The 13,573-nt window shown below is 37.1% G+C and overlaps 1 long non-coding RNA gene across 3 annotated transcripts in view; it reads left to right on the top strand.

The window, feature by feature from the left end:
- The first annotated feature begins 1,001 nt into the window (after positions 1–1,001).
- The window catches only part of LOC109502680, a 799,154-nt gene continuing 786,582 nt past the window's right edge, over positions 1,002–13,573 (top strand). For all 3 annotated transcript variants that reach the window (XR_006583187.1, XR_006583188.1, XR_006583186.1), the window contains exons 1-4: positions 1,002–3,267; positions 6,611–6,724; positions 6,826–7,021; positions 10,444–10,576. This is a non-coding gene — a long non-coding RNA (uncharacterized LOC109502680). The remainder of the gene's footprint in view (positions 3,268–6,610; positions 6,725–6,825; positions 7,022–10,443; positions 10,577–13,573) is intronic.

Below are 13,573 nucleotides of genomic sequence, written 5' to 3'. Positions count from 1 at the left end.
TAGGTGACTTCAAGAAATTCAAACATCATGGAAAGAATAAGCCATTCTTGTTTATTAACCTTTTCAAGTGATTGTTTTCTGATTATTTTCTAATGTAAAGGCTAATCTGGATATATATATATATATATATATATATATATATATATATATATTCAACCTAATGCTTTAATTTCAAATCCACTGACCAAACTGGTATTGCCTTGAGAGGAAAAACATCTCTCATAGAGTATATCGATAATATGTTTTTTCAAGTCTAAAATGCATTTTATTCACTTATGTGTGTTAATGTGGTTATTTCTGGGTTATATAGTTAGAAATGATTTTAACTTTTTTTTAAAATTTTTTTAATGTTTATTTATTTTTGAGTGAGAGACAGAGCATGAGTGGGGGAGGAGCAGAGAGAAAAGGAGACACAGAATCCAAAGCAGGCTCCAGGCTCTGAGCTGTCAGCACAGAGCCTGATGCGGGGCTCAAACCCATGAGCCTTGAGATTGCGACCTGAGCTGAAGTTGGACGCTTAACCGACTGAGCCACCCAGGCACCCCTTAACTTTTTCACTATACTTTAAAAATTTTCTAAAACTGCTAACTACATGTTTGTTTAATTAGAAGTAAGAAAAATAAGAAAATGCCCATTAGATTTCTACCCACACAAGGAGTTGTAGTTACCTAATTCCCTGATCAATTATGAAACAACCTGTGCTTTAGAGAAATTGGAATGGAACAATATAAAGCTATCCAAAGTCAATAGAAGTGACTGGATTTCAACCACAGCATCAACAAAATCAGAAGGAGAATTGATAAAATGCAAAGTTGATGTTATTTTTGATGATGTTAACTTAGCAAAATAAATCCTAAGAGAACAATCAAATAATTTCCTAACTTCAATTTTATTATTTTTAATGTTTTTGTTTTATTTTTGAGAGACAGAGAGAGCATGAGTGGGGGAAGAGGAGAGAGAGAGAGGAAGACACAGAATCTGAAGCAGGCTCCAGGCTCCGAGCTGTCAGCACAGAGCCTGATGCGGGGCTCGAACCCACAAACTGTGAGATCATGGTCTGAGCCGAAGTCAGATGCCTAACCGACTGAGCCACCCAAGCACCCAACCTAACTTCAATTTTAAAGACAGGAAGATAAAAACCTTTTCCCACACTGCATGCGGAAATGAGTCAGCTTCATTTCAGCCCAGGAAACATTTATTCTGTGTCTACTGTCTACCTACCAGATATTACAACATGGTCAATATACAAACAAGAAATCAAATATCATGGGGCAAGTGTTTTAAATAAACAAGGAATGTGTCTAGAAGGGTGTAAGACAAAATTGCCAAAGGTTTATACTGCAGAGTAAGATTACATGACGTTTTCTCATTTTGCTTGTCTATTCTCAAATGTGTACTGTGATATATATTTGTGTGAATGTGTGTGTGTGTGTGTGTGTGTGTGTGTGTGTGTGTGTCCCTTATATGACATTCCTATCCACATTTGATCCTCAACCTCCTTTGTAACCTTTATTTCTGCTTTCTCTCTCCACAATTCATATATCCTCTGATTAATAGCATATTTGTGGGAAGGAGCATTTTGTACATCAGTTTTTGACTCTATTTCCTATCCCTGCTGATGGCCTGCTATTGCCAATTTAAATATCACCTGCTTCAAACAGTCTCACATTATGTGTGAAAACCTCTCTGACCCTGAATTCCTAAACCCTTATTTCTCTCAGTGCTAAGCATTTTGTGATACGGTGTCTTGCATTGCTATTTTACTTAATACCTTACCCTATATGGTACTTTACTTTCATAACAATTTTGCATAAATTATCTTATTTCATTCTGTGAAATAAGGTAGATATGATCTCTGTCTTCTGTGTGGGAAAAGAGCAGTATTAAGTGACTTGCTTACACTTCTGAGGAGCCAAGGCCAAGAACATAGGTTTCTGACTCGATATAATTTGATTTTCATTAAATGGAGCCACACTTAGTTTACTTTTGCTCTCTGACAAAACTGTATATCAACTCTATGAGCTCAGGAACTCTTTAGAAGTCAAGAATATAGTGTACACAATAGGTGCTCAGTAAAATCATTGATTAATGTTTTGATAAGATCTATAAAGCAAATCAACATAAATCAATGCAAATTTCCTGGCTAATTAAGAGATAACCTCTTCAATATTAAAATCTTCAGGTCTGTCTTTCTTCAAGATTTTAAAATTCTATTTGTAGGTATTTGCATTTGTTTAAGATATAAGGAAGATATTTAGAGAAAAAAATCAGCATTTAGAAAGAGAAAGCAACACTTTTATTCACCTGAAGGGAAAGTTTACTAGTGGAATGACTGGTTGAGGAGAGAGCAGCGTAACTAGCAAAAACCCTCACTGTAGTAGGAGAAAAGGAAATCCAGGGAAGAAGAAAGCACCATGAAATTCCATGATGTTGGGCTTTGTTCTGGATTTTGTATATTTCTGACAAGGGTGGAGAGAGCAGGACCTCACAGAAACAAAGCAATATTCGACACGGTTTATAAGCTACTGATAAAATCTCTGCTCACTGGTGGTTTCCCAAGTGGACAACAACTTAGCAGCCCAACCAAAGAGTGGTAAAATTTCATGTGGAGCTCTGAGACTTCTGTCTTAGTTGGCTGGAGTCAGGAACAAGGTGAACTGCCCACAAGCTAAGGACAAGCAATACCCAGGGGAAAGTAAACATTTTTCTCATTGCAGCAAAAGACTAAATCTAGTTATGCAAACAATGACGACAGTGAATGGGGATACTGATGGATAAAATACATACTGTACAATTCATTCAATCTTTGTGAATCGTATAATCTGAAAATAATTTTTATGTTATGAGTAATTGAAATAAATTAATACAATTTTTGTTTTGTACAAAAATAATAGTGGCTAGAAGCATAGGCTTTATACCCCCTCCTTTCTTGGGTAATTTCTTATGGAATGTACTTTCATCCATTCAACACTTACTTAGCAAGCACTGTATATACTAGCTCCAATAGTAGGCCCTGGAGTTGTAACTGTGAAGTAAACAGACCCGAGCTCAGGTCTGGAAACTGGGCACAACAGTATCGTGACTTTTTATTATAATGACCTTCTCAACCTCCTAATTATCCATCCTTAATGGATACCCTTGGTAGCTGCCAGTCTTCCTAGTCCCTTTGTATGCTACATTCTATTAACTCTCTCCATGGTTCTCTGCAGTACAGGCATCCCCTCCTGCCACCCAGTATGATAATTGTGCCTACCTCGCTTCTGATCAGTAAGTACTGCCACACTTCCTCTATCATTTCCTTATTTCAACACCCCCTTTGCTTTCATTGTCTTATGTCCTACTCAATGTCCTTCATTGTCCTACTGTCAGGGCTGGCTGAGACCAGCCATCACTGTGCTTCTAAGAGTGCTCAGCCCTTCTTACCGATGCATTTCATACTTTGGTTATAGGCGATTCATACAGGCTCTCCCATGGAATAAAGTGAGCTGGAGTTTGTCTGCTTTATGTAGTATGTCCACACTAGCATACTACTTCTCTGAGCCTTTGGGTCTCATTTTCCATGGCAGTTTCAGCATTTCACTTAGTACAGACTATTATGAATCTTGCAAACTCCTAGTCCCAGGTGTTTGTGAAGTCTTTTGTCTTTCACTCTCTTTCTTTTTCTTTCTTTCTTTCTTTCTTTCTTTCTTTCTTTCTTTCTTTCTTTCTTTCTTTCTTTCTTTCTTTCTTTCTTTCTTCCTTATTGAAATATAAGTCACATAATTCGCACACCGTACAATTTATCCATTACACTCATTGTCTCATATAGTCCTCACAATAACCCTCACATATGCTATTATTGTCACTATTTACAGGTAAAGGGATAATGTCTTAACGGGGCTGAGTAACTAGCCCAAGGTCATTCATCTGGGAAATATTGGGATCTAGATTTGAATCCAGTATTGTTTGATTCCAAAGTCATGCTGTGCTTGTTCTTAAAATGTAGACTTATTTAAAAATTGCAAACTCTTGCCCTCATTTTAAATAAGCATTGTTTGGGCTTCTCAGTCAACTCCCTCACCTATGAAGTCATAGTCATTATTAGTAACTCATTTATTTCTAGGAAGGAACATAGAGCATTCAGTAAATATGATTTAATTTTGTATTTTGTCCTCATTTTTGGAAAATGACTGGGTGGGGACCTAATTTCAGATGGGAAAAGTAAGATGTAAGTCAGGCTGGAGGGCTTTGTGAGCTCGTAACTCAATGGCAGCTCGAAGTGGCTGTGATCTTTGTGCACTTGAGAACATTAAAACCTGGTATCTCTTTGCAAAGGCCTGGTTTGGAAGCAAGAATTCATCCACACATTTAACTCAAGCTTCGTATCTGAACCTGGGTCATTGTTACCAGAAGAATTGAAAGATGGATGAATTGACATCTTTCAGTGTTTTTTGTCTATCTGGCAAAAATGGCCCAACACTGCATGTAAATAATTATAAATAAAACAGAAAGTCAGAAGACCTTCTAGTTAATATTTAATGACCAGTTCTCTGGCAGCAGTGCACATTCCAAAGATTTCCCAACCAGTCGTGTTTATACTGCTATAAACTCCAACAGGCCCAGCTTTTCTCTGAGGTTAGAGCACACTCCAAGAGCTAATATTTCTCCTACCTGAGAACTTAAAAAATGGTCTAAAAATCCAAAGCCAGGAATGTGCTAGTTGCTTGTTGATGTTTTTGTTAACCAAGAAAAATTGGTGGCAAAAACCACCTTCTTGTTTGTTGCAGAAGATTATGGGACTCTATTTGAGAATAAATTATGAAAATACCTATTTTTGCCAGCTTTGTCAGAGAAGGGAGTATACGTCCAAAGAAGCCAAGTCATTTCAAAATTGGTACGCAAGCTATTTGTTTCTCGAAAATTAGGAAAAGAACGTGACCTTAAAGGAAATGAAAAAGCTCAACAGGAAATTTCATAAATTGTAATATTCTGACTTAACCACTTTTTTAAAAATTCAGATACTGAGATTCATTAAATAAGTAAAACTAACATTTTTGTAGGTCTTAATGTAAAGAATAGTTTGCCTATATTATTGCCTTTGAGTCTGTTAAAGTTTTGAGGATTCATGAAACGCTAAAGTAATGGGAAGTATCACTCTGAGTATTCAGGAAGTGTGAGTGTTGGTGCTTGTACGGAGTAATAAACCACTGAATCCTTTCCCAAGGAACTTCATAGTACGGTATTCTTATAACAGCAGAGTTGGCCAAAGGATTCTTTATTTTAGCTTTAGTAAATAGCACTGGGGCAGGGGTATCTATTTCTAAATGAATATACTCTATGTACACAAAACCATGCAGGGTGAAGATCAAATCTTTAATTAGTAATTAGCATAAGAAAAGCTATAAGGAAGTGATGTAGTCTATAGAGAAAAGATTTCAAGTTACAAATCAAGAAATGAGAGTGCTCTTAAGAGTAACCATAACAGCAACGTGCATTTATTTCATTTTTAGTTTGTGCCAAGAACGGTTTTAGGCTTTTTCTCTATTGCCCATTTAATCCTTGTAACCGCCCTCTGGAGTAGATACTGTTGTTATTCCTGCTATGCAGAATAGGACACAAAGGGATTGCTGGGTTAAGTCACTTGCTCAAGGGCACTGAAATTCTTCTAAGTGTAGTTGCTGGGATTCAAACCCTAGAAATCTACCTCTAGAGCTCATGCTATTAACTGTTCTGCTAAATTGCTTTTTGATTAGTAGTTCTACCTTTGCTAAGTGAGCCTGGTCAATGTTTTTTATTTTATTTTATTTTATTTTTCAATCTTTTCAAATTATCTGATATCTGCTATTGCTACTCTCACAAAGTTGTTTTCAGGATTAACTGAAATAATATATTTAAGAGCACTTTAAAAGATAATGTGCTCTTCCAATGAGGTGATATTATTACTTTGTATACAACGGTTAGTTACTCAGAGCAATGATCCATTAAATGGTCAGCAATGAGTGCATTTGGTATACTAATAAACCGAACCACCATAATAGGCTTCTTTTAGATGTACACACATTAGTTCTTCCCAGAACTCATGAGCAAGTCAAGGCTCAAACTGCCACTGCACACAGTTATTTGGAGATACATGGGCATATTTCTGGAAACAGGGAGGAACTGCTGTAATTGTTTGCACATGCAGACATTGTCTCAAATTATGATTTTGCTATTTCAGAGATTCCCTTGTCATAACTACCAAAATGACACAAGCAGTACTTTTTTGTAATCTCCATATTTGACGCATGAAAGAAGACTTAATTCCTGTTTGAATAAACAACATAATAAGGTTATTGAGATTAGAGACCATTACTATATAAAATTATGTCTAAGTGGCAGATATAATTAACATTGGATTGTAATTACACTAATTACAAGTCACATTAAGACACTCCAGTAATGACAAAGTGAGAACCCTATAATTGAATGGAATAAGTAGGGAAACATGCTGCTCACACTAATTACCTAAATGAGCTAATATGTCTTCAGAGTGACAGTCTTGCTCAATGTTATTACGCAGACAAGGCAGTTGAGTGAGGTATTTTTTGAAATATATATATTTTTTTCCAGTTTTTCCCTTTATTCTCTCCAGGACCTATTTCAAAGCATCAGCAGCTTCAGGATTTCTCTCTTGAGCCAAAGAAAAGTAGAGCTTTCTCTAACCTTCTTACAAAAGAGCACATACAGCCCAGATCCGTAGACCTAGGTAAGACTTAGATCTTAGTGTGTATGGAATGAACTGAGCACTAGCTGGTTCCTTGGATTGGCTAATGCTCTCCAATTTCTCCTCTGTCCTGTCTTTCCCAGTTTACCAGATAAAGCAGCTCCAGCTTCCTGTGTATTTTGCAGCATTGAGAACAATCATGTTGTGGGTTCCGAAGTACCATACATGGCTTCCGCTGCCCGGCCCCAGAGAGGCCCTGGAGAGTGATAAAATTTGAATTATTCACAGCAATTAGTACCAGCACTGCACTGGGACTCACATTTCAGCCCAAGCTTTTAAGTGAGAATATAAAATAATACTGGAATATGAATTCATGGCACTGTGAAAGTTTATTTTTTGTTTTTTTCTTTTCCCTCCTCTTTCCTCTTTGTACTTCTAACTATCTGGGGCACTGCTTGGGTAAGGTTGAAAAAAAAAAAGGAAACAGGATGTAGCTATTTAAAACCTTAAAAGAAGATATTTTGTTTTTAAGGCAGGGATATCACAATATGTGGGAAACTGAATTGATGCACTTATATTGATAAATAATGCTGAGTGGAGCTTTTTTTTCTCTTCTGTTGGGGAAGAAAGGAAATGGTATCAGACATGCCTTTGTCAGTGGGGCTTTCAAACTGTTTCTGTATATAAGTCTTTTTCCTGTATTAATGAGATTTCCTTCTCTTTGTCCAGAAACTGCAGTTTTGCCTCTAAAGAGCCAGGTTTACGTGTTTCTAATACAAAACACTAAGCCAAGTGTGCAAGGTTCATTAATAAGTAGACACTACATTAGTCCAAACGTGGCAATTTGGCCCGCCTACCCTGTTAATATTTGGTGTGTAACTCAGAAATAATGACTCTGTTCTCTTGAAAAATTCTACTTCCAGGTTTTGCAATTCTTGCAATCAATCATTTTATTTCAAAATGGATTTAGTGTTGAATTTGAATTAGGGGCTATACTCAATTAATTCTTTAGTTATACAAACTCATATAATAAAGCATTAGGAGTTTACATAAGAGGGTGTTGATTGAAATAAACAGAGTTGGAGGCCAGCCTTCCACTAATGGCCATGCAAGTCAGAGGCTAATGGACCTGGCCATATTTAATCTAAGACAAGGAGTGGGGTGATTAAGATTTTATCCTAGCACTATCCTGTTCTCACTGATGATTTTGCAAATTACTCATACCTCTGTTTTTGTGAGATGGCAATTCAATGGTTCTTTGCAACTTCTTTAGAGTCCTGAGGCTTAAAGCAGCCCAAGAACTTTTTGCACTTTATGTCACTACCTCTAGGTAAAGAATTAGCCAAGTTGGCAGAGCAAACAGATACCCAAGACTAGAACCTTTCTGTAAAGACCCAGATAGTAAATATTTAAGATCTTGGGGGTCACATTTGATCTGTGTGTATAGATAGATAGATAGATAGATAGATAGGTAGGTAGATAGATAGATATGTGTGTATGTATATGTATATATGTGTATATATATGTGTATATACACATATATATATTATAACTCTTTAAAAATGTAAAAACCATTCACCATTCTTGGCTTGCTGGGCTTTAAGCTTTTGGGGCTGTAAGAGGCTACAGGTAGAATTTGGGCCACAAAGCCAACTCCTGCCCCACAGTAATGTAATTGAACATCTATCACATTGAAGAATTGTTCTTTAATAGGAACTAAATATAAAAGTCCTTCAATCAACTCTTCCCAATGTACTGAAAAATAAAATGTAGACGATAGATATTTAAAGTTACAGACATTTTTTGTTTTGTTTTGTTTTTTTCTATTTATACTTGAACCAGTTGCTCTACTGGGCAGATCAAAGCTTAAGAGAGGAGAGGCAATTTTCACATAGGCTATGGGAGTGGCCTTGTCTGGGTCAGAGCCAAAGTGAGGTGAAGAGGACAGCTGTGCAAAACTGGACATGACAGACTGCTTATACACAGAGGGTTGATCAAATAAGTAACTATGTTAAGGATAAGGTGACCCAGGTATCAGAAGAGAGTTATACATATATGGAAAGGAATAAAACCAGAAAGAGCCCTTAATTTTCAGTACATGTAGATACATAAAGAAATACAGAATTATATAGATATATAGATGTAAATTATGTGTAAATATAAGAATATATATACATATGTGTGTATATACACATACACACACATATGTATATATATGTTTATACATATATAGCAGACCTGGTACCCAGATTGCTGCTTCATAATATCATGAACAGACCTAGTGCCTAGACTATGGCCCCATAATATCATTTTCCACTGAAAGAAACCAATGCTCCTAGGATAAATGGTTGATTCCAGAATAGTTGATTGAGGCAGGGCACATTTCAGTCTAGAAGATCTTTCTTGTCCCAGGAAAAATTAAAAAAGGCCCCAGAATGATTGGGTAATGTCAAAAAGATCCAGAAACCAGTCTGAAGGGACTCCCACCAGACAAACCAGTGATAATTCCAGCATCAAAAGGAAAACATGGCAGTAAGAATAGTACTTATTTGAAAAGTTAGGACCATTTGATACATTAAAAGTTTGAGGAAAGATGGGAAATTCACATGGTTTTAAAATAGATCCCTACAAAATACGCATTTATTACCAAGGAGGCTAGGAAGAATTACTTTATGGAGGAAAAGCCTGACAGACACCACCTTGATCACTGATTAAAGTGAGCATCGTCAGTCCTGAGACAAGTCCAAATTGTATGCCATTTAATAGGGTACAGTTAGGGAAATGTGATATTTTCATCAAAAACATAACTTGAATCTAATCATGAGGAAACATTAGACAAACCTCAACTGAAGAATATTTTACACAATAACTGGTTCTAAAGTCTTCAAAACCACAAGGTCATGAAAGTCAAGAAAGGACTGAGAAGTAATTCCCTTGTGAAGAATAAAGAGATATGACAGCTATAATGCAACACATAATTCTCAACTAATTATTTTCCTATAAAAAACATTGTAGGGACAATTCACAAAACTTGAATGGGGTCTAAAGATTAAATGATAGTAATGTATCAACGTTAGTTTCCTCATTTTGATTTTTGGATTGGTTATGTTGGAGAATACCCTCGTTTGTTGGAAATGCACATAAAAGATGGGGCATTAGGTTGGTAGATTACTCTCAAATGGCACAGAGAACAGAAATGCTTGTTCCGTACTTACAAATTTTCTATAAGTTTGAAAATGTTTTATAATAAGAAATAGTTTTAAAATGAGCTGCCTTATAAATATAATACAGTGAATTAAAAATATAATTATAATGAGCTTTCTAGGGTGCTTTCCTATAGAAAGATAACATTGTGGAGTGTGGATTTTGAAAGTCTGTAAAATCTGGATTGGAATTTGATTCAAACATTTGATAGCTGAATGGTTTGAGTTAGGCCACTTAACCATCTTACAAGTTAAATGTACCTGATATTATCTATAGTGTAGTGCTATTAATAAATGGGAGAAAATTTACTTAATGGGGCAAATATAGTGCTTAGAACATAGAAGGTACTCACTAGAAGCTAATAATAGTAGGGATAAATTGTAGTAATAACAGTAACAGTAATAACAATAATAATAATAATAATAATAATAATAATAGTATTGTCAATGATGTTAGCAGTAATATTGATGGTAGCAATCGACTTTTTACTACCAAAGTAGCAGTAGCTGTTGTTGTCACAGGCACCATTAATTATGATCATCATGGGTCCTCTCCAGGAGGGCTGACCTCGGTGGTCTGCTATATGAAAGAGCTTCAGTAATCATGATCCATCATGGGAAAAAGAAGTTATCAGGCAAGAGGATGTGAGGGGAACAATTATATGGATGGAAAACATCTTCATTATCAAAGGTGAGTCGATACCTAGAAATAATCCATGGTATGAGTATGTCCATCCAATGAGCCCACTCTCTTACTAAACATTGTAGAAAAACACTTGGTTCCACTCTGGCTTTCTCCAACATCCACTCCAACACACATAGGTGTGAAATTCCTACACCCCGTGTCAAGCACACTGATTACCTTATCTTCTGAAACTTGCCTGTCTTCAGAGTATTGTGTGTGTCAGAAGACATATCAGTGCCAAAGCCAGTTGAATATCTTGAAGTTGCCACAATAGGTCAGTGCAGGATTTTCCATATTCCTGCTCTGATATTTGAACTATAATTCTACTAATCTAAATTCTCAATACTCAAGATAGATTTATATGTATTAGGACCTCTTATCTAGACTTTTTAAACATGCTGTTTCATATTCCTTTTTTACCCTCTGGGTTTCAATATGTTGTATTTCAGGGAATAGACCTTCAGTCAATGTTTTTGTGTCTAATAATATTATACTTAAAGACTTTTCCAGGGGCACCTGGGTGGTTCAGTCAGTTAAACATCTGACTCTTGATTTTAGTTCAGGTCATGTTCCCAGGGTTGTAGGATCAAGACTTGGGTCATGATCCCAGGTCATGGGATCTAGTTCCACATCACTCTGGGCATGGAACATGCTTAAGATTCTCTCTCTCTCTCTCTCTCTCTCTCTCCCCCGCTCCCCCACCTTGCATGCATGTACTCTCTCTCTCTCTCTCTCTCTCTCTCTCTGTCTCTCTCTAAACAAACAAGCAAACAAACAAAACCCCAAAACCACCTTTCCAGAGATCATCACTTGACTTTGTGGTGGACCAATAATGATTTATAGTCTGGGTCCCTGTGTGAAAGTCCATTTGTATGTATTACCACTTATGATGAAGAAAGTGGACGTCCCATTTAGGCTTCATGTTCCCTAGGCTTATTTTTCCTAATACTTCCAGATACGTGCAGTCAAGTCTTCCAAATACATACTCAATATTCTGCCTGATTCTGAAGCATTTTTTACTAAATCAGGATATATAACAAGTGCCTCCATCCCTCCATCTGACAGGACTTGGAATTAAGACTTGGAGGTGAACATTTGACTTAGTTGTGACTGACAGGCTTTCCTATTGCTTCCCCAATATCTTTGCTGCCAAGCAACCTATAACCAGAACCCCAGGAGCATTTCGTATGAGTCTGTGCCTCTTCGTACCCCTTTTCTTCTCTTTCCTGTCCCCATGTTGGCTCAGTCGAAAGGCTTGGATTTCTGTGGTTCCTGCTCTTGGCTTCAGGCTGGAGCTCAATCTCATAGCTGGAGTACTATAATAGTTTTTCTTGTGCAAGCCCTTTCCACCCAAGAGTCCTGCGCTCTGTATGCAGTCCAGGCTGTTGATTAGTCCACTACCATCTCTGACAAATATTTTCAAATAAAACTTCTTTCCCACAATAAAAAGTAAAGTATTTTTGAAATGTGGTCTGAATTAGATTCCTTCATTGATGTTTGGTGCATAGGAGTGCTCCTTTGGAACCCCCTATGATAGATTTCTCTTACCACAACTAATCCACTAGGTCCTAACTTCCTTATCCTTCCTGCTCTCGCATTGCTTTTTAAGTTTACTCTTGCCTGAGTTATGACAGTTGCAGGCAAGTCAGCAGTCCCAGCCCTCACCTTGCCACAGTACTTTTAAGGTACATCCTGGTACTACATATTATTCTATCCACCAAGTGTTACTTTATTTTTTTTTCAACGTTTATTTATTTTTGGGACAGAGAGAGACAGAGCATGAACGGGGGAGGGGCAGAGAGAGAGAGGGAGACACAGAATCGGAAACAGGCTCCAGGCTCCGAGCCATCAGCCCAGAGCCCGACGTGGGGCTCGAACTCACGGACCGCGAGATCGTGACCTGGCTGAAGTCGGACGCTTAACCGACTGCGCCACCCAGGCGCCCCAACCAAGTATTACTTTAAATGGCCTTATACTTGAGACACCACTGATGGAATCTACTAAGATGCTATTCCACATTTTAGTTCCTCTCAGGGCTCCAAACACAGTTAAGAACAGGATTCAAAGTTAAATCCTCACCTTCTAATTATGGGAAAGTTATTTATTTCACCTCTGATCCTGGTGGACGTAAGATGAGAGTAATGCAGCTAATAGTTCATACATCACAGGTTCTTAAGTACTGATAACAATAGCAATGTATCAAGTGCCACCAAATGCCAGATGCTTTACATACATTATTTCTAATTCTTAGAATTATACTGCATTGTGGACTATATTCTCATTTTATAGATGAGGAAATTGAGGCTCACTCAGTTTGGTTAGGTAATTTGCCCTGTCATCACACTAAGCAAGTGGCAGAGCTGGAATTCATTTTAAAGGTGTGGCTGACTCTTAAATTCTAGCATATTTCACTACTCTTGCACCTCTGATGGGAAGGTTTCTCTCAAAAGAAACAAAGAGACACATTTCTCTGTGGCATTTCCTGTTTTCCTATTTCAAACATCTTTTTAGTTGCCGAAGAGTTGCCAGGATCAAAGACATAATTTATGTATTGAACTGCTGCAGGCTAGAAAGAAAAATGCATTTTATCATGCTTAATCCTTTAACTCATTCACTACGGGTAAACTTTTCCAGTGAGGTGTCAATAGACATATTTAAATGAGAAGGCATAAAGACTGGACATGGGTGGGGCAGAGGGACGTGTGGGTCGCAGATGGTGAATTCCTAAGGCTCCTAGCCTGTAATGCATCAGGTGTTTTACAAAATGGTAAGAAAAATACTTAAAAGTTTTTGAGGTCCTGGGGAAAGGAAGTCTTCCAATGTGCTAGAAACCTCTTCAAGACAGAATTTGTGACTTTAGTCTTCAAACTGTTTCCCTAAGTATTTTTTATCTTGACCTCTTTATTTGGTTGATAGCATTTTTTTAATACTTGTAATTATTTTATTATTGTTTTATTTTTTTTTAATCTCCTTTCTCCTTTGCTGTAATGGAGATTCAGTAAA

The sequence above is a fragment of the Felis catus genome, chromosome C1 (genome assembly GCF_018350175.1).
Source record: "Felis catus isolate Fca126 chromosome C1, F.catus_Fca126_mat1.0, whole genome shotgun sequence".
Lineage (NCBI taxonomy): Eukaryota > Metazoa > Chordata > Mammalia > Carnivora > Felidae > Felis > Felis catus.
This window is presented reverse-complemented; position numbering and strand designations above follow the sequence as displayed.